This window comes from Culex pipiens, chromosome 1 (genome assembly GCF_016801865.2).
Source record: "Culex pipiens pallens isolate TS chromosome 1, TS_CPP_V2, whole genome shotgun sequence".
Classification (NCBI taxonomy): Eukaryota; Metazoa; Arthropoda; class Insecta; order Diptera; family Culicidae; genus Culex; species Culex pipiens.
Genome location: NC_068937.1, coordinates 6,733,064 through 6,756,009, shown reverse-complemented (window position 1 = coordinate 6,756,009; position 22,946 = coordinate 6,733,064). Strand labels below are relative to the sequence as shown.

At 38.9% G+C, this 22,946-nt stretch overlaps 1 protein-coding gene across 1 annotated transcript in view; it reads left to right on the top strand.

The window, feature by feature from the left end:
• LOC120422052 (TATA-box-binding protein-like) overlaps positions 1-22,946 on the top strand; it is a 46,168-nt gene continuing 23,222 nt past the window's right edge. Inside the window, exon 1 of the mRNA XM_039585385.2 lies at positions 1-862. The gene's annotated coding sequence lies outside the window, so the exon portion shown is untranslated. The remainder of the gene's footprint in view (positions 863-22,946) is intronic.

The following is a 22,946-nucleotide window of genomic DNA, read 5'->3' as shown; positions in this document are numbered from 1 at the left end:
AGCCCCCAGTTGCGATCGCAGCAAGCTGGTCGACCTGTGTGTGCGAGCGATTTTTCCTTTTCATTCGTTTTTTCAAAAATGGCCGAGTAGGACGTAGTTTTTAACCCCTCAGTGCAGTGCTCTCTTCGTCTTCATGCTCTGTGTGTGCGCTGGTTTTTCCCCCTGAAGATCCCAGAAGAAGCAAATTCGAAGGCCAAGAACCTCCCAGAGCGTGTGCGTGTCCGCTGGAACCCGAAAAGATCCGTCACCGTCGTCGTCGCGTTCCGTCGCGCAAGGCCTACTTTGCTGCGGAAGAAGCAAGGGGGGGTTAGCAAGGAAGCGAAGGAAAAGGGGAGGAACGTGTCCGGGTGGCCGCGGAACGGGAATTCCGGGGTCTGATTCCACGGGGTGTCCACGGTGGATTTTTGGTGCCTTGCCCGGAAGTGGGGCCCGTAATCCGTGTGCGTGCGTGTGTTGGAGTGTGGTGCGCGACAACACCGCGCGACTCCCGTCACAGAGATCGAAGCAACCCGGTCCTGCCTGCGTCCAGTCTGAAGAAAGGAAAAGTCAAAAGTTCGGGGAAGAAAAAAGGTTTAAAGTTTTAAACAAGGCGAAAATCAATTCCGTTCTGCTGCGAAGTTGCGGGCCGAGGCTAATTTTTGCTTCATTTGGCAGAAAGCAAAAAGAGTGTGTGCTGTGCTGCCTTTGCCACTGCTGCTGTGTGCGCGTGTGTGTGTGAGAGAGAGATAGTGTGCGCGATATTTTCCTCAAAGGGGAAAAATAGCAGCAAATCCAACAACAACAACAAAAAGAGGTTCCCCCGAAATTGTTCCGGAAGTTGCCTTAAAAGTTCCTCAGCAGCGCGAGAACCAGTTCCGGAGAGGTGAGTGTCGTGTCCCTCATTGCCCCCAAAACACACACACTAGAGCTTCAGGAGATTCATCATGATTCAGACGGTCAAAATTTTGGGAAATTCCCTGGGAAGTTCCGTTTTCGGTCCGAGACACTGTGGGTGCGCGCTAGGGATCGGTCCGAAATTACGCCACTTGTGAAAAAGAAGGGAAAATTCGAGATCTTAAACGTGCCGCGCGCGCGACACGGAGCACAAAGTCGTCTCCGACTAGCGCGATCGGAATTTGGAGATTTTTCCTTCCCTTTTTTGACGTGTTTTTCTCTCTTTGTTGAGCGTGAGTGTGTGTGTGCGTTCGTCTGTCTATCAGTTCCTCCTCCGCTGGAACGAGCGGCAACGTGCCCCCGCGAGTACCGTTTTGTCTGCGAGGAAGAGGGGCGATTTATTGGGAAATTGATGCGATTCTAAATTGCCTTAAAATTTTATTGAACTGTCAAAGTAGTTATGCCGTGACTTAACCGGGATGGCGTTGAATAACGTAGTTCATGTCAGTTTAGTTTGGTAAACGATAGTGTTCCTTCAAAATTGTATACATTCTATGTACTTGAAGTTCACGTCCGTGTTTGGGAAGCGCAATATCTGAGGAAAACTTCATGCTGCAGCAAACTAACAAAGGTACTTGAAGTTTACGTCCGTGTTTGGGAAGCGCAATATCTATGGTCAACTTCAAGCTGCAGCACACTAACAAAGGTACTTGAAGTTCACGTCCGTGTTTGAGAAGCGCTTATTTTGGTGGCCAATTCTATACATTAATGGAGCTCAAAAGACCACCCATGATTGCCCTTCTCATGCTGAACAGGACCATAATTCGTCTAGTTACCTGATCATAATGTTTACATTTTTTGACAGTAGGGGTGGTGCCGCAACTGTCAAAAATTAATATGATCGGATAAATCAAAACAAAACGAGCAAAACGATAAAAAGTTTCTCAGGAAAATAAAGCGTTTGACGTTCAGGATGCGAGCAAGTCGTGGAACGGTTCTCATCTACGCTGGAAGCACCCGCAATCTTTCTAACGAACTGCGGTCTCGACGTCGTGGCGCAGTGTCGAGGAGGTGCGCTGAAAGGGGAAGGATCACCGTAATTACACACTGAAGCTGGGGACACCGTTTACCGTGTTGGTGGCCAGAATGTGCCGGTAGAGAATCGTTGAAAAGGACGCTTTCTACGAGCTTCTTGACCGCGAGTACAGGTAAGGACTTCAAGATCGAAATCGGCGACTTAAATGCTCAAATTGGCCGGGAGGAGGCTTTGGAGCCCAACTTGGACCGCATGCTGCTGATCAACAGTTCCCGGTATCTGGATCTGGAGACAGTGAAGAAGGAGATCAGGCAGGGCCGCCGGTAAAGATCGGTTACCCGGTGAACTCTTCAAATATGGAGGAGAGAAACTGGCGAGGGCGCTTCACTGTGTGATCTCCAAGATCTGGGAGGAGGAGAAGCTACCAGATGAATGGATGGATGGTGTCGTGTGCCCCACCTACAAAAAGGGCGATAAGCTGGACTGCGGCAACTACCGTGGCATCACGCCTATCAACGCGGCCTACAAAATCCTTTCCCAGATCCTCTGCCGTCAGCTGTCACCCCATGCAAGGAGGTTCGTGGGGCCCTACCTAGCGGGCTTCACCGGCGCGCGCTTCGCCACGGACCAGATATTTTGTCTCCGACAGATCCTCGAGAAATGCCGTGAGTACAACGTGCCCACACATCACATCTTCATCGATTTCAAGGCAGCGTACGATAAAGTCGACCGCGAGCAGCTATGGCAAGCTATGCACGAGAGCGGATTCCCGGATAATCTGACTCGGCTGATCAAGGCTACCTTGGATCGTGTGATGTGTCACGTGCGAGTAGAAGGGGAGCTAACGGACCCCTTCCAATCGTACCAAGGGTTACGACAAGCTGTGACGGCTTATCCAATGCCCTGTTTAACACTCAAACGCTCGGGTAGTCATTTGACCCCTATTTTTTTCTTAAAAATCTCATAACTTTTGGTAGAATTGACCAAATTGGATGCTTCCGGTTGCAAAAGATCCAGATTTGTCTATATTTTGAACTGTCAGATGGGGGACAAATATGGTCCACTTTTACCGGAGATATTCCGGATTCCGTTGGGGTACCTCGACCCTCCTATTTGGAGTTTTGGTCAATAGAACAAAAACCATTGCACAGAAAAATGCCGGAAATGATGCAAAACTTCAAGGCATCCTTCTAATACATCATCCAGCAAAAATAATTGACATGGTTAAGTCATACGGGGCACTGGAACCGGTTCCATCTGGGCACCAATCGACATCAGCTCAGTGAACCGTTTTCGGTTGGAACCTGTTTCGGTGCCCGAAGGTCTTGGCCATGCCATGTGTCTATGCAGGATGATGTATTAGAATGATGCCTTGAAGTTTTGCATCATTTCCGGCATTTTTCTGTGCAATGGTTTTTGTTCTATTGACCAAAACTCCAAATAGGAGGGTCGAGGTACCCCAACGGAATCCGGAATATCTCCGGTAAAAGTGGACCATATTTGTCCCCCATCTGACAGTTCAAAATATAGACAAATCTGGATCTTTTGCAACCGGAAGCATCCAATTTGGTCAATTCTACCAAAAGTTATGAGATTTTTAAGAAAAAAATAGGGGTCAAATGACTACCCGAGCGTTTGAGTGTTAACGTCGGACTTGAGGGAGTTGTGCGAGGAGTGGATCTTCAAGCAGGCACGATATGCAACAGGACAGTCCGACTTTTTGCTTATGCGGACGACATTGATATTATCAGGGCTGCGGAGTCGGGTAATATTTCAAACGACTCCGACTCCGGCTTTCTCAGATTAGCTGACTCCGACTCCGACTCCGGCTCCGGCTTTGAACAAATGGTTGGCTCCGACTCCGACTCCGGCCTACCAACTCTAGCCGACTCCGACTCCGACTCCAGCTTTCAACAAATGGTTGGCTCCGACTCCGACTCCACATATTTTTAAATGTTTCAAAAGTTAGATAACTATTATTAGTTAATTATTTTTTAAACATTGATAAATAGGATTATTTAAAAACTCTCTAAGCGTCATGTTTTTTCTCATAAGTTAAGTAAAAGTAAAGTAAATAAACGAATAAAAAGTTTCTAGGTTACAAGTTTTATACGTTATGGAAACAGAAATCAAAAAATATCTTCAGTTTTAGAGGCATTTCGAGAAGAATAGTTTTGTAAGTAAATTTGGATTTATTTGCTTCACCTCAAATTTGAAAATATTTTTTTCAAAGCTAATAAATTTAAATATTAATCTGTTATTTTTGAATGAATAACTAAAAGAAACCTGGCCTTAATGATCTATTGAACATTAAAATTCAATTTGCTCACTTTCAGGCTGACATTTGTAAGAAGCACAGTGACAGGCACCTTGTTTTCTAAATGACAATTTTAAACGAAACATGTATCTGAACAATTTCTTCGTGGAAAGGACGCTTAAAATGTCCTTTTCAAATATCTGTGACATGGAAAATATTTTAACCTGAAAATTTTTAATTTATTTTAATTTTAAAATTTTATTTACTTTTAAAAGGAGGCGCACGATACTTCGTGAATCTTCACCTAAAACGAAGCTTTATGGATGATCTTGCGCCTCCATCAAAATATATGAAAAAAATTAAAAGATAATAAAAAACTAATATCCACAAGTAAAATATTATCTAGGTCACAAATATTTCACATCAATTCGTAACAGTTGATAATATTTTGATTCTGTTTTTTATCTATAATATTTGAAAAATAAATTAAAATCTATATTTTGTTCGATACATTTTTTATTAGTTCATTTTGGTACTGAATTCTTGAGATTTGTTCAACGATAATTTGCAACGATATCAAAATAGTTTACCTAAAATCAACATCAACAATCAATGGTTATTTCAAATTTGTTGCAACTTCTTTTGACATTTTTTGTTAGTTTCAATTACTTAAAATTCGGCACTTTGATTTTCTTGTACTCAGTTATGAACAAAATGCGCATGTTGAGTTCCAAGTAAGAGATTGTTATTATCGTTGATTATTTGTTACAAAAGTTAAACTGTCAGTGACTCTTTTTCGATCTGCAAAAACAGTGATTACTATTTATAACCATTTTATGCACCTCGTATTTTTTTCCTAAAAAATGATTTAACTGAAAACCTCTAAGACATTCGCTATTGGGGTAAAAAATGACTTTGTGTGTACTTTTGTCAGAAATAACTGGATGAAATTTGGTCAACTTTGAATTGAAAGGGCACATAAATATAGTCTGAGTAAATAACCAATTTTTTATTTATTATTTTTTTAATTTCGATATTACATACATGGGTAAGAGGTTATCATTCAGTGATTATAGTGTAATAATACAATTAGAGCTTTTCAATCACAATGAAAAACTTCAAAAACATAATGGCATCTGGTAAATCAATTAAAAATATAAGTTGATTTGTAAATTAAACTGTTAAATAGGAAATACTGAATAATAAAAAAAAACATATTTTTTGTTGAATTAAAGATAACTCCGACTCCGACTCCGGGTTATCATAAATCTTCGGCTCCGACTCCGACTCCGACTCCAGCTCTTAAAATTTAGCCGACTCCGGCTCCGACTCCGACTCCAGCTATTCGAGTTTTGACGACTCCGACTCCAAGCTTCCCAAAAAGACCCGACTCCACCGACTCCGGCTCCGACTCCGACTCCGACTCCACAGCCCTGGATATTATAAACCTAGAGACGGTGAAAATGGTTTACACCGCCTTGAAGACGCAAGCAAGACGAATTGGATTGGTCATGAATACGACGAAGACGAAATACATGAAAGGAAGAAGCTTAAAGGACGTTGGCCCCCCAAGTCTCACCCCTTTAGCTGTGGATGGCGATGCGCTGGAGGGGGTGAGCGAATTCGTGTACTTAGGATCGCTGGTAACGTCCGACAACGACACCAGCTTAGAGATCCGGACTCGTATCCACTCTGCAAATCGCACCTACTTTGGATTACGGAAAACCTTGACATCTGATCGAGTGCATCGCGCCACGAAGCTGACTCAGACTGGACGCTGTGGTCAGAGGACGAACAAGCCCTTGGAGATTTGCGAACCATCTACGGTAGAGTACGTACAGCTCAGAATGAGTGGCGAAGGCGCATGAACCACGAACTGCACGCGCTGCTGGGAGAACCGACCATCGTCACCCTAGCGAGAATCGGGAGGCTTAGGTGGACCCCGGATGCCGGCACAGGCCGCAGAGCAGGAGCGTGCACGATGGAGAAATCAAATCGAGACGGACCTAATAAAGATCTGCAACCTAGGAGACTGGGGAGCTGCAGCCCAGAACCGAGAAACATGGAACAACCTTCTAGATACAGCACGGACAACGCGTATGGTGACGCGTAAGCTGATTCATCGATTTCGCTACCTCCCGAAACATGGCCATACGTAGTACCTTCTTCCAGCACAGCCAGTAAACCTGAAGATCACCAAACGATACGCAAATCGACCATGTTAGACCGTGGCGCGGACATCGACTCGGACCTGTCCGAAGTCAACAAGATCCGGAATCGCCGCCCCCCGCAGCGCTAAAATCTGCAGCGACGCAAGAACCACGAGGTCGCTACCCAGTACGCGCGGGAATTTGAAGCTGCGTTGACGAGGGTGAGCTCGCCGAAACCCCTCTGGAGGGAAACTGGAGCCATATGGAAGCATCCATCAGCAAAGCGACATCAAGCGCCCAGTTCGAAGAGGAATGTCAGGCGATTTGGGACGAGAAGACAGCAGCGTGCGGGACAAGTGCCTGCTGCATAACACCCCCTTGGAAACAAGGAGTCGTACAAACAGTTGCGAAGACAGCAAACCCATCTCTTCCGGGATAAGAAGTGTCGCTTGGAAGCGTTAGCGTGCCAGGAACAGCTGTATTGCTTCAACGGAACGCGTGAGTTCTACAAGAAACTTAGTCAATCCCGGAACGGCTTCATGCCGCGGGCCGAAATGTGCCGGGATATGGACGGAGGCATCTTGACGGACGAGCACATGAACGGTCTGCACCAGCTGATAGTCGAGATCTGGGACACAGAGGAGTGGAAAGAGGGAGTAATATGACCGATCTACAAGAAGGGGGACAATTTTGAATGTGAGAATTAGTGCTGTCCCTGATCATCTTCTGTGGTCTGTCGGAGCGAGCAAAAGATTTCGCTGGGACGTACCAAGCCGGTTTTGTGGAGGAGAATTCGAAGACAGTACCAGATCCCGATCGATCGCCTAGAGCTATGGAAGATCATGTACAAGAACGACCCTTCCGGGAAGCTGATCAAAATGGTGAAATCCATCCATCGGGGCACGGTGCAGCGTGAAGATCTTGGGTGCGATGTTTGACCCGATCGAATCGCGTAAGGACAAGGTGAAAGTATCTCCGGCCTCTGTTACAACAATGGGCTTGGAGGTGTTATGGAGTGAATCATCACCGGTAATCGTGCCTACTATGGATTCCACAATACCTTAAGGTTTGGTAATTGGTATCCTTTCCTGGCGGATGGACGGGCAATCCCTTGAGAACAACATATGGAGAAGGACGAACCACAAGCTCACGCAACTCTACGGCAAGCCAAGTAATCGAAAAGATCAATCCGGTGAGGTTAGTGTGTAAAACGGAACAGAACCGAGAATTTTGACAACGCAACGTTGGATATTCCGAATTGCAACAGCTTTCGTCACTCAGACTGCACGGCAAAGCCAAATTAGGCAAAGCGCGGATGATTCACCAAGGACCTTGTCCCATTGCAACGGTCTTGCTGCGACCCCGCATCCAGTAGGGCACCACACCACATCTCACCGCGACGTCCCCCGAAAAACTGGGCCATTTAAATTAATCATTCTCGCACGCACAAACACTCGTGTGTGGAAACTAACGCGTGCGTACAAACTACACCAGCACCTACAGCTGATGTGTACGGGAGAGAATGTGTGTGTGCACGGTGGTTGTGCGGCTTAATCCCAACGCAACAGCGAACGTCCGCTGGGAAAAACAGACCACCAACAACAACAACAACAACAACTCGCACTCGGAAGGGAAAGAGAGAACAGTGAGAGAGCCGTTTTTCCAATCAAAAGAGCAGCAAAAGTAGTTGAGAGAGCAGTTTCGGTGTGTTGTAATAAAATAAAAGTGAAATACAGTTAATTACAGGAACGTAGGACGCGCGGAGATCGCGAGAAGAGGCACTGCTTCTTTTTTTTGTCGATTCTCAGAGCCGGTCGTGCACACCGCACTCAACCAGCAGCGCCATCTTTGGGATTTAGGTGTCAGGGCTGTCCAGTGTCCGCATTCAGCTATGCATCGCCGGCGACCGTCATCGATCTTCCGGACCTGCCAGTGAGTCACTGCCGTCGGAGATCATGAAGCGGTTCCAGAGTTGCTCGGATTTTCACATTTCAAGTTTCAACCCCGCGCAGTACTGGTACCACACGTTCTCCGAATCTCAACAAAAAATGGGAGTAGAGTAGGAGGATGACAAAAATCCAACAACAGTTGGTGGTGCAGTGGCGCCCCGAGGTCGTCGAAGCTATTTTTGACCGGTAGCTCGGCCGCAGCGCAGAATGAGCAGAGAGGTCTTTGTTGTCCAAAAAAGCAAAACCCGAACCTGTGTGACCCGATTCTGGACTTGAACGAACGAAAGCAGCTGCTGCATCGAAGTCGTCGTGATTGGAACCTACGCTGATAACTCAATTAGAATGAGAGAGAGAGAGTTGAACGTGCGCGAACTCCCGCGCGAAGGTCAGCCCCCGTCCGAGAGCAGATCTCGTCGCGTCATGTGTCCGTTGACGTCTTACGTCATTGGAAGACTCCGCGTCATAGCGCCATAGTTTTGGGGTGTCGTCGCCGTCGTCACGATTGTGTGATAAGTCAAGTAGCTGGAGCAGCGCACTTGGTGTGTTTGCACTTGGCCACACCTTGAGGGGGTTGTAGACGCGGAGTTGGTTGGTCGTTCGATTGGGGATCGTGGGAATTTGGAGAACTTTATCGGTATTTGGATGGAGCAGATGTAGCGTGTTTTTCAAAAGAACCTCTCAGAGGTTGGTCAAGAGACAAGACTATTTTTAATATCGCGAGCGCTGCTGTGAAATATTAGTACAATTATCACCCTTTTCTGAACTACGTCGTGTCCGTCGTTGACTGCGCAAGGAGCAAGGTCGACTTTGAAGCGAGCGCGACTAAACTTGTCGTGATCAAAACGAAGTTTGTCGACATGCTTGTGAAGAATTCATCTTGTTAAAAGTGGAGTTTACAATTAAAAAGTAAAAAAATCTCAAAAAAATTAGTTTCCAGACTTCACAGCAAATAAAGTAGTAATTCAGCTGCGTTTAAAAGGCCTGGGTGTAAAATAATTTTTGCATTATTTTATGAAATTCTGTGTAATATTACACCCTGAAATATGTAGTCCATCAGTATGGGAAACCTACTTGACCGAAATTCCAAGCTCACATATACGTTTATCCTTTCGATGTTTCATCGGTCTGATGTCCGAGCGGGCTAAGGCGCCAGTCCTTACTGTAGGTGCTGGGTTTGAGTCCCGTTGGTTGCAACTTTTTTTTTTGTGTTAACAAAAATTGTACATGCAGCGTGTAATATTAAGTGTCTTTTTTGACGAAGGTGATGTGCATGCTTTTGCATGCGATTTTACCATCGGATTTTTTGCTGTGTTGATCATTCGAAATATCTAGAAAATCGTCAATTAGCATTTCTCTATTTTTACCAATTCACCTCCCTTAGGAAAGCTTATACAAAATCTCGAAAAATAAACGTATTTAATAAGCTTCAAAGACTCACCTTCACGTATACTTATCGACCTATAATTAAATATGGACCAAATTTATGTAATTTTTTTTTCACTCGGTTTTTCCCGAGCTGACTTGATCGATTTTGTCCGGATCAGTGCCATTAGATCCGTGTTGTAGTCCCAAAAGACTATTTAGAGAATCAATAAGTTTGGTAAAGTCCTTCAACACAGCAGCGGGTAAAAGAACTGCATGTAAGATACATTTTGCATTATTTTATGAAATTCTGTGTAATATTACACCCTGAAATATGTAGGCCATCAATATGGGAAACCTACTTGACCGAAATGTCACGCTCGTATATGCGTTTATCCTTTCGATTCTTCATCGGTCCGATGGCCGAGCGGGCTAAGGCGCCTATCGGTACTGTTGGTGCTGGGTTTGAATCCCGTCGGTTGCAACTTTAATTTTTGTCTTTTTTGACGGAGGTGATGTGCATGCTATTTTACCATCGGATTTTTTGCTGTGAAAAGTTGCGCTAACAAACATTGCAACATTGTTTGTAGATGCATAAAAGGGTTGACATTTTCGAGGTTAAAATTCGTAACACTAGCATTTACAAACCATTTTAATCTTATTTTAAATTGTGAGTGAGCCAACAATCACTAGGGTGGTTTAAATTGGTTATTTAATAAAATAAACTTATTCTATACACTTCCCATGTTGAGCGAAATTAGTTCCCTAAACAAATTAAGATGGTTTAAGTTTTTTATGGACACATGCAATATATTTAGAAGAAAATTTCAGCTGTTTTGGCAAGCCTTTTGATTTGAATTCCAGTAAATCTTCTGTCAATGTAAAAATATCAATTAAATGAGAACTCAGTAAAGTTTTTGTTGATAAAAATTTAGAAATACTATACTTAGGCCGTTGCAAATATTTTTTGAAGTTTATGTCCCTCGACTCTGACCAAAGTCGAAGGGAGGGCAAAAAAATAAAAAAGTATAAAAATTTAAATTACGAGCCATGGTTTTAACATTTTAATGAAAAAAGTGTTTTAAAATGCACTATACACCTGTCCAGTTGTTTTACCATCATTAGTTTCCAAAATATCTAAGTATTGACCTAAATTTAATTTTTTTGCGAAAATTATTTTTTTTTGCGGTGCCTGTACATTGGAATTTCATAAAAATTCAAGACATTTTTAAACAAGCCCAAACATGCTAAATATGATTATCAATGCAGAAAAATGCATTTTAGATTGTTTTCAGTTGATTAGACTTCTATTTTCATGGAAATTTTGAAGTTTATGGAAAAAAAAAATTTTGCCCGCTGATTTTTCTAAGCAATTTTGAAGGGGGGGGGGGGGGGGGCGATATTAACTTTGAAAAATATTTGCAACGGCCTTGCTTAATTTCAGCAAAATAAAAAAAGACTGCCCTATGGGTATGCAAAATATTTTTTTTTCGGTTTAAACAGTTTTGAGCATGATTTTTGAAAAATATTAAACACGGGTGTGCGATAAAAGGTCGAATGATATAAGATCGGAAAAAATGAATCAAATTATAATTATCACAAACTTCTTGTTTTTTTATTTTCTTACAAACAAATCTTATTTTTTCTTGTGGGTTTATTCATTCTTTTAATAACGAGCAATTCTTTCAAATAAATAAACAAACTTCCAAACTGTTTTTTGGGAGTTTTGCTATTCCCATTTTTTGTTTAAATAATATAGTTTATTTGAAAAATTAGTAGTTCTTAAAAAAAAAATTTTTTTTTGTTTTTTCATTCTTTCAAACATGAGTAGTTGTTCTATAAAAAAAGTCTAACTGCTTTGTCTGATTATTTTTTGTAAAAAAAATGGAAAAAAAAAACTTTTGACCTTTAAGCGGTGTATGCACTTCGGAAGGAATCGGTCAAGAAAAATTTCAAATTAGTAGCAGCGGCAGCGAAAGCAAGCCAAGAGGGTAACGAAAAGCCCCAAGAAAACGCTCCCTCTCCCTTGTTCTACTGTTCGTAAAGCTATTTCTTGACCCCTTTCCTTCTGATCTCCATACTAGCCTTTAGACTTTTCGACGTTTTTTTCATTCGACCTTTTGTCCACCTTCGACCTTTTATCCATTCGACCTTATAGCCACTTTCGACCTTGTTAATTAAACGTACGGCTCGCGATAAAAAAAATCTTAATTTTCTTTTGTGAATTTTTCATAAAATATGTATTTTGAAGGATAAGTAATTTCTTGCAGAGAATCGTCAAGTTTCTTCCTCCCCTGAAAATTTAAAAATGTAGTTCTGTTTGAACATTTGCGCTCAAACTCAATCAACTTCAACGAATCATCTTTGCGGTTATCTTTACGCAGTAGGCCTGGCCGCTGGAAGTAAGCGCCCCAACATTCTCGTGGATACTTCCGAAAGGATGGATGCGCTAGGGTTAGATTTGCTTAGAGAAATCGATTTGTTGCCCTGAGATAAAAATTATTCTTTAAACTTTCTACGACAATGATCGTAACTCATGCTTAGGGCGTATCCCGGACTTTTTTCGCTATACAAAGTTGAACTTCACCTTTAAATTTAAAAAAAAAACGTAACTTAATCCACCTTTAGGTGGTTGGTGCCTTCCTCTCATTTATAGAGTGATTAAAGTGTCCACATAGTTTATGGATCTCCCCTAACGTGATCGCAGCACCTAAGAGGTCCTAATAAAAATAAGTGACGAGTAAAAAAACAAACTTCCTACAGATTTTTTGTCAAGATTATACAGACACCGCCTTTCAGGAAAATGGCATCCCTCTACAAGGCTTTTTTCGTGGCGATCAGACGGGACCATTTGAGGTTATGTAAATTCAGACCATTTTTTAAACTGCTTGTAATTTTAGATAGGTAAGTCAGATCTTAAAAATTCTTAATCCACAAGAAAGGTCTTCTCATATGCTTTCTAAAAATATATAACATGTGAGGGTTTCATGAAAAAACCACCCTTTTTACCATAATTTTAATTTAATATGAAACAGTTTTTTTAACATAACTTTTTAAATACATGATAAAACTGCATGAATTTAAATAGCAACTTAGGGGACGTTAAGACGGATCGATTAAAACCATTCCGGCCAAAATTGGTTGAGCCTGTGATGAGATTTTCCAGTGACATTGATTTGGTACACATGTCTACATACAGCCAAACACACATACATTTGCTCAGCTGGTGATTCTGAGTCGATATGTACAAATGAAGGTAGGTCTAGGAGGTCTTACTAAAAAGTTCGTTTTCCGAGTGATTTTATAGCCTTTCCTCAGTAAAGTGAGGAAGGCAAAAATAAAGCTCATTGTTCTACTGAATAATCTTCACAAAAATCCGATAACCGATGAAAAATATATAGAATAATTTGTGAGTAACTTTTTTAGTTATCAAATTAAAAAAAAATTGAGCACTGATTGAGAAAAAATCGCGCTAAATAAAAAAACTTTTGAGCCTTTCGGTACTCAAAAAATTTAATTAAATTGATTTTAACAAGTAAAAATTCACGTCATTTCAAGGATTTTTAAGGTAGAAAGAAAGTTTCGATGCTCCACCTTTTTATGGGGATAAGGGAATCTTTCCACGATAACCCCAACCAAGCTTCTCCTGGAACTAGTCTTTGTTTTTACTTTCTTTTTTTTTAAGGAAAATGGTCTGGGTTACGTCCTGAGCAAATTTCGAGAAATCATCCTAAGGAATGAGATTTGGAAGACAGAAAGTGGTGATGCTCCACCTTTTTAAGGGGATAAGGAAAAATTTCCACGGTATCTCCAACTGAGCTTCAGTCTGGTTACGCCCCAAGCTAATGTTGAGAAAGAAAAACAAAGTGCACGTGATTACTTTATCATAAATTGGAAATGCGTTTAAAAATGTTATTTTGTGTAGTCGAGTTTGCACTAGCAGCTCTTTCGGCTGAAAATTTCCACCTCCTCTAGTATCGTCAATTAGTAATCATCAGCTTTTATGTGCCTGGTAGAACGTTCCATAACGATGCGTGTCGTCCAATTTACATCCCAGATATTCGGATAAATCTGGAACACGGCGCATAATGAAGCTGCGCACTGTTTTTGAATGCACGAAATTTTCTCAACTGTTCTCGCCCGCATTCTCTGATTCTCTCTCTCTCTCGTACCGATGAAAAGGTGTTGTGGATGTGTTGGTTCAATTCATGCAAATATCGTCCGAAAATGAGAGTAAGTTCTGATCCATAATAGGTGGAGATAGCAGGCAAATTTATTATACCATCATCAACATGCTGAAAGCTGAAACCAGCAGCAAGTACGGTCTCGATTTTTTTTATGAACGGAAGTTGAAACACACGACGACGGAGTGTTTTGTTTCACTTCACAGCTCTCCAGCGAGCTGCTCTCCCTCTTCTGCTCTCCTTTGTCATATTGTATTTTGTGTGGTGTGTGGTATACATTATGGCACATTTTGCTTGACTGGCGGCGCGGCGACCGGCAATTTTGTATCACTTGTGTGTGATTGTTGTGCTTGTAACACACAGGATAGAGCGAATATGTATAAATATGTAGGGTAACGAGGCCAACTGTGGAACTCCACCGGAAGTGGCAATTGTGGGCTTCGGAACTGGAGATCTCAATTAAACTCAAATCTTGAAATCGTAGATTTTACCCTAGCAAAACGACCATCATTTTTGAGCGAAAAAGGACAACCGGACCAAATTATGCCGCAGTTGGAAATTGGAGCTTTCAATTGTAACCAGCAGCGGCATGAAATCATCACCATTTCCAGCATAGATCATCAACATTCAAGTGCGGAATCCGATATCCCGCGAGCTCTGGATGACTGAACGTTCTGGGAATGGACGGCGCGACGTTGATTCACACCTCGCTTTCGTTAAAAAAACGACATTTTTGATTGCGCAAAAGTCTGCAAAAATCGTGTTATTTTTTGTGTGTTTCCACTCGCAAGAGACTTGATGTCATTGAATGACATTTCGTCGTGATGGTGCTATCTTGTGACAAGTCGTTCTTTGACGTTTCGAGAGGAGCGCGTTTTGTTTTGATTTTGATCTAAGCAGCTGATTTTGCAGTTTCAGTTCGAATACCCCCATCTGGACTGTGATTGGCTGAAATTCAAGCAGGTGGAATGACTGCCGGTCCAAATTTGTAAACAATCCAACACGCTCTCGCGCGTGGATACTTCGAATATCGTCTACACAGCAAAAAATAATGTAAATTTGGAAGCTTTAATTTTGGAAGGTTGAATATTACCTCTTTTATGATGTAATTTTACCTCAATTTAGACTGAAAAAGTGACATTACACCAGAAAAGTGGTAAAATTACACATTTCCAGATGTAAAATTACACCTTTTTTCTGACATAAAAGATGTACCCCTTCCCAGATGTAATATTACCGTAAACTGGGGTCAATCGGGACACATGGGGCGAATTGGGACAGCAGTTTTAACCATGTTGGAGCACAATATTTTGATTTTTCTGGTTGGTTTCGGTTAGAACAGACTCAGGCCAACAAAATGTGTACATCCATTTCCAAATTTAAAAGCTTTAAGTGCTCTAAAAACTGCTGTCCCTATTCAGACTGTAGTCCCAATTCACCCCAGATTACGGTACCATGATTTTTTTTCTGTGTAGTAACCCGATCATAATATTTACCATTTTTGACAATAGTGGCGGTGTAGCAATCCATTTGCCCACACGCACGTTCAAAATCACACAGTTTCCGTCAAACCGAACCTACTCAGAAATGAGTAAATCTAGCAAAACAATGTAATTGTGCTAATGTCAAAGTGTCTATCCTGATCGTACCTAATGTAAACATCAACTGACGTGAGCAGGATAGAAAGAAATAAATTGTTTAGCTTGAAATGAGACATCTGTCAGGTTTGAATTAAAGTCACTAAAATCCGACAGAAACCCTTTTTACTCATTTCTAAGTAGGTTCGGTTTCGACACAAACTGAGTGATTTTGAACGTGCGTGCACGACAAAATATTGTGTCGAATGCAAGCGATGCAAACAATAACAAATAAGATTCGTTGAATTGGGTTTTATCCCTTATTCCCGAATCCCACTTTCCCGAATCCCATATCCCCGAAAATCATTTCCCTGAAAATTCCACATTCCCGAAAACCATTTCCCCGAAAGTGCCTTTTTTCCGAAAATCATTTTCCCGAAATTTCCACATCCCCGAAAATCATTTTCCCGAAAATTCCATATCCCCGAATGTCATTTACCTGAATGGCCATTTTACCGAACTGTCGTTTTCCCGAATTTACATATACCCGAATGGTTATTTCCCCGAAAGTTCCATTTTCCTGAATGATATTAACTTAGATGTAAACTAAATTGTTTTTTAGGGATATTTTTACAAAAGTATGACCTTAATATTAAATTCTCCTACGTGAGTTTTTAAATATTAAAAAAAAGATTAAACAAATAACCGTAGAAGGCCATTCATAAACCACGCGGAAACTTCAAGAAAGCGGGGTTTTGAGATCATTCACGTTAAAAAAAGTTTTTTTTTTGTATGGGCAATTTTCAGCAAAGTAAAGTGTTTGAACCGAATAAACGAAAAATAGAGCACGCTATGTAAAAAATAACAATCACGTTTTATTTTGTTGACCATTCTGTGCATTGTCCTGAAATTTGTTTGAATTTGGTTGCTGAGGTCCCGAGTTATAATAACAATCGTTCACGGTAGTCGGGCATGTACGTGTGTCAAACGCATTCTGATCTTGAACCTCTTTGGCCAGTTGTCTCACTTACAGCAATTTTCAGAGTTTGCACGAGACAAAAAATTTCGGTTTTTATTGAATATCTCAGAATTGAAATCGAGTTTTGGGCATTGTGAGCTGCATAAAATGGCTTTCTTAATTCAATTTGGCCCAAAATCGACGTATGACAAGTTAGCTCGACTGCGACGAAATGAGAAAAATAGGCAAATGAATTAAGCGGCACGCAGCTATTTAGATTTGTTCATTAGAAACATGTACTCTGCTCAAGATGTTCTCCTTCTCTACATCATTTGTCATAGTCGGAGTTTTTTTTTTGGATTCGGCGTAGTCAGTTCTTTTTGAAAAGCAGTTGGAGTAACTAAATCACAGAATCCGGAATTCGAATCCTTTAATTCCACAGACTTGGAAAATATTCAAAATTTAAGTGAAGCTGGAATAAAACGCTTGTAAAAATCTCAGAATTTTTTGAACGTTCAATTGTGGACATGATACTTCATTGATCGCTACTTCCCCGAACCCGGTCAGGCGGGTATTCCCGTTGTCCAGAACCGCGCGCGCATACTCGCCTGACCGGGTTTGGGGAAGTGGCGTTCGGGGAAACGGCCGTTCGGGGATATGGTCATTCGGGAAAATGATTTTCGGGGATGTGGAAAATTAGGGGAAGTGGCCATTCGGGAAAATGGTTTTTAGAGGAAGTCGCCATTCGGGGATGTGGCCATTCGGGGTAATGGATTGTTCGGGGAAATGATTTTCGGGTAAATGACGTTTCGGGAAAGTGTCTTTTCGGAGATGTGGCATTCGGGGAAATGTCTTTTCGGGAATGTGGGATTCGGGGAAATGTCATAGATTCGTTGAATTGACTTTTGGCACCAACCTAGCTTTTGCGGTATTTATATCTAGCAATATTTGAAATTGTCAAAATGTCAAAGAGTGGTTCTCTGATTCTCTGTTTTTTCTCGTAATACAATACCACTTTCATCGACGAGAGTGAGGCGTATAGTGAATAATGCTGATGGAACTCATCAGTTTTGAACAATTCCGCTTTTATATCACCTTATTTTAAACATCTTTTGACAACCGCAGTTCTGAGCGATGTCGTAGCGGAAGTCGCACGTGCAATCACAACAAGTATGTACATGCGGTGTACATACAAATGACGTAAAACTTCCAGAACTTCCAATTATGTATTACGTGAGAGGTCGGGCTGACGTGAATCTGTGTCAACCGCTTACAGGCAGAAGTGCGAATTGCTGAGAGTTTAGCCTCTCGCAGCCGGGAGATCGCGGGGAAGTTGCTGCTATAAATTTAAATAAAACCGCGCTCTATTATCTGCGTCATTTGGAATCTACGGAAAAGGTGGATCAATATTTGGTTGCTATTCTTGAGGAAATTATCTCTCAATCAAGCGTGGTGAAGATTCCCCCGAATTGAACCGTTAAAACCTGAACTCGGGCGAAATCCAATCTCAGTTTAATTAGTCACACTCTCGACTCCCCTTTTAAGCTCTTACGCGGGGTCCTGGCCACACGACACGAGGCTAATCGCAATCCGCTTACACAAGCCCGCTCGACCGTTTAAAACTCATTCTCGCGGGCACGCGGCCGCTCTAGAATCAAGAGTTCGTCCATTGACCTTTTTTTCCCATTTTTCGACGAGCGCGCACTTCCTAACGCTCTCCAGCAATCATTACCTTCTTCATACCTTCAATAACTCATACCCACAATAAGCCACCCGGGTGTGTGAAAAGTGAGGTTAGCTTTTCTTCTTCGTCTAGCTTTCCAATAAAATGCGAATCAATGAAAGAGAGAGAGAGAGAGAATACACAACGTTCTCCTCGAAGAATTTGAAGGTGGTCGCGAGCCAGTTCCCACACACCTTTCCCTGATGGGACGAGGAATCCCTTAAAAACTGTTGAGTCAACAGCTGACCTTTGGAGCGCAACTACCGGAAGCAGCCACCGACTTTGAACCCTTTGCGTTGAATACGAAGCAGTCGGGACGGTGTTGGTTTGCATCGGACATTGTTGTGCTTAATCATTCCAGGTTCGTACGCGCGGCGGCGGTTCAGGTTCAGAACGATTAGTTCGAGCGACCACTGAGTTGCGAAGGGAGGATGTGAATGGGGTTTAAACTTTCGTCGGGGCGCTTCCGATTCCGAACCCTTGGGCGTCAAATGTTCGATATCAAGCAATCAAATGACGAAATTCGAGATCTATAATCTGACTAGGAAGGCGCCGTTATTGGTCAAGATGAATTATTTTTACATTCCAAGAGGAATCAGCTACTAGTCTCTTCAAGGGTTAGGAGGAGTTCCCGGCTCGGCTCGTTTCAAGAATTCCGCGCACGTTTGCCGATCATCGGTGGACGATCGATCAAAGAGCACCAGCCAACCAACACAGGAAGCCAACTTCCAAAAATGGACGACGCGGGGTGAGCCCATCAACTTTTTGATGGGTTGTGGTAGGTGGGGAGGGATGGTTTTAATTGTTTTCTGTTGTTATGATTATTGTTATTGTGGCAGTGTGCCGGTAAGGTGCGGCTTTTGTTTTGCGCAGAAAACGGGACTTGGCTTGGAGATTTTTGCCGTTCTGACAGAGGAAAGGCTATGCATCTTCTGAGATTTTATTTCAAATGAAAGGTTTGTATACCTACCTTCACGTACACCTTTTTACAAGCTTATTCAGTTCGAGTTGATTTCTGCAAAATTTAAGGTATTTGTCTAGTTATCCGATCATAATATTGCCCTGTCAACAGAGGCACCGACGCTGGGGGGGGGGGGGGGAGCACAGTGCTGTTTTCCAGTCTAAAAAGTGTGCATTGTGCCCCCCCCCAGAAAAAAAATCTTAAATTCTTAAATTCTTAAATTCTTAAATTCTTAAATTCTTAAATTCTTAAATTCTTAAATTCTTAAATTCTTAAATTCTTAAATTCTTAAATTCTTAAATTCTTAAATTCCAGGGTTGTTACGGACGGCGCGGGTCGCGCGGATGGCGCGTTTCGCGCGGATAGCGCGGATTTGGCGCGGATTTGCTGACTAATTTTGCTCAGGCGCGGATTTCGCGCGGATGGCAATTTTAATAAATAAATAGATAAAATTACTTTCAAGTTTGTTTTTTTTTCATTGAGTTGCAATTTCAATTTCTTATTAATAGATTTTTTTTTTGAAAATGATTGTTTGTATTTTCTTAGTACGAACCGTCGAAAAATTAAGATGAAGATTATGTAGAGATTATTTTTCAAATGTATGGTTGAGAATTTCTTAAATTTAATTATTACTACACTTAACTCATTTCTTAGTATATCCGGCTCTAAATATGTAATTTCTTTTGAGTTTTGAGTAATGTTTTTTTTAACCCTTATTTATTTTCAATTTTTTAGTGGATTTATTCAATTTGCCTTTGAATTGTAGATGGGATTTACCCGTAGAAATATTTTTCTAAATTTAAACATTCTTGGTGAAAAATAAAAAGATCAGAACATTCCAAAATTATTGCTCTATCATTCAAAATTCAAATTTCAAAAATTCGAATTTTTTTTTATATTTAATAGTTTTTTTGAATCAAAATTTTTAAAATTCAGATTCAACCAATTTTGAATTTCTAAAATCGTAATTTAAAAAATCCTAAATTTCTAAATTCAGAATTTTAAAAATCTGAAATTCAAAACTCCAAAAAACTAAAAAATCCAAAATTCAAAATTTAGAGAAAAAATCAAAATTAAAAAAAATTAAAATTAAAAAAAATCTAATTTTGAAAATAAAAAATATTAAATTTAAAAAAAAAATGGAAATCTAAAAAAATCTCCAATAAAATTTAAATTCTTAAATTCTTAAATTCTTAAATTCTTAAATTCTTAGATTCTTAGATTCTTAAATTCTTAAATTCTTAAATTCTTAAATTCTTAAATTCTTAAATTCTTAAATTCTTAAATTCTTAAATTCTTAAATTCTTAAATTCTTAAATTCTTAAATTCTTAAATTCTTAAATTCTTAAATTCTTAAATTCTTAAATTCTTAAATTCTTAAATTCTTAAATTCTTAAATTCTTAAATTCTTAAATTCTTAAATTCTTAAATTCTTAAATTCTTAAATTCTTAAATTCTTAAATTCTTAAATTCTTAAATTCTTAAATTCTTAAATTCTTAAATTCTTAAATTTTTAATTTCTTAAATTCTAAAAATCCTTAAATTCTTGAATTCTTAATTTTTAAGAAGAAAATATTTCAAATATTGGAAATGCAAATTATTTTGGAATGAAATTTTAGTGAGAAATTTGTAATACAATCTGTATTAAAATACATAGATTTTGAATTTATAGAATTTCGAAATCTAAAATTTAATCATAATAAAATTTTAGATTTTGGTTTTTTTAGCCAACATTTTTGAAGTTAAATATTGAATAAATAAATTAGATTTTTAAATTTTGTTTATATTGGTTGATAATTTTCTATTTTGTTTATATTGGTCAAAATTATTGTAGTGTCCTTCTGATTTGCAAATAGTTTTTTTTTTTTGGTGACACTTTTCTTGACGTTTCTTGAGGTATTTTTAAAAGGATTTTTTGCTTTCATTCCTTCAAACATAAAACGAGTTTAATTTTTTTATCAAATGCTTTCTGTATTAGTTTTTTTCTTTGGAAATAACATTTCTTGAATATTGGTCGCGATTTTTTTTATATGGCGCGGATTTCGCGCGGATATAGGTTTCGGTCGGCGCGGATTTGGCGCGGATTTTTTTCGACTTTCCCGTAACAACCCTGAAATTCTTAAATTCTTAAATTCTTAAATTCTTAAATTCTTAAATTCTTAAATTCTTAAATTTTTAATTTCTTAAATTCTAAAAATCCTTAAATTCTTGAATTCTTAATTTTTAAGAAGAAAATATTTCAAATATTGGAAATGCAAATTATTTTGGAATGAAATTTTAGTGAGAAATTTGTAATACAATCTGTATTAAAATACATAGATTTTGAATTTATAGAATTTCGAAATCTAAAATTTAATCATAATAAAATTTTAGATTTTGGTTTTTTTAGCCAACATTTTTGAAGTTAAATATTGAATAAATAAATTAGATTTTTAAATTTTGTTTATATTGGTTGATAATTTTCTATTTTGTTTATATTGGTCAAAATTATTGTAGTGTCCTTCTGATTTGCAAATAGTTTTTTTTTTTTGGTGACACTTTTCTTGACGTTTCTTGAGGTATTTTTAAAAGGATTTTTTGCTTTCATTCCTTCAAACATAAAACGAGTTTAATTTTTTTATCAAATGCTTTCTGTATTAGTTTTTTTCTTTGGAAATAACATTTCTTGAATATTGGTCGCGATTTTTTTTATATGGCGCGGATTTCGCGCGGATATAGGTTTCGGTCGGCGCGGATTTGGCGCGGATTTTTTTTCGACTTTCCCGTAACAACCCTGAAATTCTTAAATTCTTAAATTCTTAAATTCTTAAATTCTTAAATTCTTAAATTCTTAAATTCTTAAATTCTTAAATTCTTAAATTCTTAAATTCTTGAATTCTTTAATTCTTAAATTTTTAAATTCTTAAATTCTTAAATTCTTAAATTCTTAAATTCTCAAATTCTTAAATTCTTAAATTCTCAAATTCTCAAATTCTCAAATTCTTAAATTCTTGAATTCTTAAATTCTTATATTCTTATATTCTCAAATTCTCAAATTCTTAAATTCTTGAATTCTTAAATTCTTATATTCTTGTTTTCTTAAATTCTTAAATTCTTATATTCTTAAATTCCTAAATTCCTAAATTCCTAAATTCTTAAATTCTTGAATTCTTTAATTCATTAATTCTTAAATTTTTAAATTCTTAAATTCTTAAATTCTTAAATTCTTAAATTCTTAAATTCTTAAATTCTTAAATTCTTAAATTCTTAAATTCTTGAATTCTTAAATTATTATTTTTTTAATTTTTAAATTTTGAAATTCTTAAGTTCTTAAATTCTTAAAAAATAAATTAATGTATGATAATTTTTTAATTTTCGATTTTTTTAAACATTGAATTCCATTGTTAATTCTAAATTTCTGATTGTTTAAATTTCTGAATTTCTACTTTTACTTTCTTAAAAATTTCAAGCCATCGGTTTTTTTAGACCTATTATTATTTAATGCTATTATATTTTATTTTTATTTTGGAATATTGAATTTTGTGTATCTGTTATTTTTTTCTAAATTGCAGATTTGAAAAATTGTTGATTTTTTTCTGAATGTGTATTTGTATTTTTTAATTTCTGAAGCTCTAAATTTGGGCTTTTTACTTTTGTTTTAATTTTTATAATATTTGTATTGTTGAACTTTTAAATATCTGATTATATTTACTATTTACTGTTACTTCTGGAAAATAAGTGAGAATATGCCAGTTAGAAGGAATTCGCCTTCTAAACAAACAGCAGTTCCATATGAAAGTTAAAGAAAAAAATAAAAGTGCTTCGATGTGGCTCAAAATTTTTCTGGGGGTTCCTTGGCCCGTATTTTTTTTTTTTTTTTTGTTTGGCCATTAGCGTGACCTACGCCATGTTAGGGTGGTCCAAAAAATGGCCATTT